The sequence below is a fragment of the Oxyura jamaicensis genome, chromosome 3 (assembly GCF_011077185.1).
Source record: "Oxyura jamaicensis isolate SHBP4307 breed ruddy duck chromosome 3, BPBGC_Ojam_1.0, whole genome shotgun sequence".
Lineage (NCBI taxonomy): Eukaryota > Metazoa > Chordata > Aves > Anseriformes > Anatidae > Oxyura > Oxyura jamaicensis.
In genome coordinates, this window is record NC_048895.1 from 1,699,990 (window position 1) to 1,701,490 (window position 1,501).

General features: G+C 37.3%; 1 long non-coding RNA gene across 2 annotated transcripts in view; it reads right to left on the minus strand.

Moving 5' to 3' along the window:
* The window catches only part of LOC118163821, a 16,284-nt gene extending 15,248 nt beyond the window's left edge, over nt 1-1,036 (minus strand). Inside the window, exon 1 of one of the 2 annotated variants that reach the window (XR_004749203.1) lies at nt 728-1,036. This is a non-coding gene — a long non-coding RNA (uncharacterized LOC118163821). The remainder of the gene's footprint in view (nt 1-727) is intronic. The other variant, XR_004749202.1, reaches the window with a different exon arrangement.
* Between the last annotated feature and the right edge of the window lie 465 nt (nt 1,037-1,501).

Genomic DNA, 1,501 nt, shown 5'->3' on the forward strand with positions numbered 1-1,501 from the left:
TTTTTTTTTTTTTTTTTTTTTTTTTTTTTTTTTTTTTTCTGCTAAGACTATTTCTGGACAGGTCCTAGCATTTCATCAATGCAAATCAGTATTTCCACCCACAAAGAATAAGAGCTTAGAGCCAATTCTCCTGTTATTATTTTGTAGTTAAAAAAAAAAAAAAAAAAAAAAAAAAAAAAAAAAAAAACAGAACTAGATCACAGTTCCTGCCTCTGATCGCTTCCCCTGCCAAGTTCTTATGGATTTTACATAATTAAAAAAAAATATTGCAGCTCAAATAGAAGGTGCCTATTTTGAAATACCAATTAATGTGCCTTCTCAGTGCATCTGCAGTACATTCATCCATAAAAATGAGTTTTAAGTGGTATTTTGTGTAGGAAAGATCTAGGACATAACACAGATGTTTCTGGGAGGGAAAATCTCAGTGCTAGTTATTAATCACAGCTCTCAGATATGTATAGAGTGGGCAGGATATATCACAGAGGAATAGAGTTAAACTGAGATGTGATGCTTTTTGGCATCTATACCAGGCATGCTTTAAAAGAAACAAACAAACACAAAAATCCCAAACCCCTCATGAACAGCAGCAGCAAACGGTCACTTCGGCAGAGGGTGAGTGATAAATGTCATTCAGACAATACTTGTACACAATGCCATTATTAGTCATATTTCATCTAATAATAATGACAATGAATCAGGGACTGAAATAAGTTAAAAAGTCACCTACCTGAGCAAGACAAGCACGCCCTACTAAGAGTTAAAACGGAAAATATTTGGAGGCAAAAACAGTGGATGGTTGGGTGTCTGTGCATGCATGTTCATGACAATGGTTTTCAGACCTTAGAAAACATTAACAAAGGACAAACAGCAAAACTGTTCTTATGTTCCTGTTTACTCCGTCTGCCACATGAGTATGTAGAGCCTTCACATGCATGTGACAGCAGCGTCTCTCAGACAGCTAGTGTTTTCTAGCCATCAAAAGGCATTTAAATAGTACCAGGAGGTATTAGCCATAAACATGGCTAAATGCAATACTGCAAACATGTTTATGTTAGATTGAAACTTTTAATTGTTACTGCCCAGGTGCCATTGGAATAGATATAAAAAAAAGCTTTTTGGTTAAATTGATGCCTAAGCCATAGGAGGTAAATGGGTCTAAAGTTTTTTTTTTTTTTTTTGCATTTCCAGCACAAACAACTCTTTAGTATGTGCAAGAGCTATTTACACTAAACATAAGTAGTCACTCAGTAAACAGAAGCCCATCCTCATATCTGCCATTCATACAAAGATAGCAGACAACTTATCTGAGGCCCTCCTTTTTGCCTCAGCAAGGTCTGGCAACATTCGTTTTTCCAACCAACACCATTTTTCTGTAGGTAAATCAGGGGCTCAGCGGCCAAGCAGAATCTTCTTCCAGCTGTACCTGGCTCCAGCCTCTTGGAGTGCCTCAGGCAAAATGCCTTCACCCATTCTGAAACAGATCTTGGCAGCCTCCTCACTC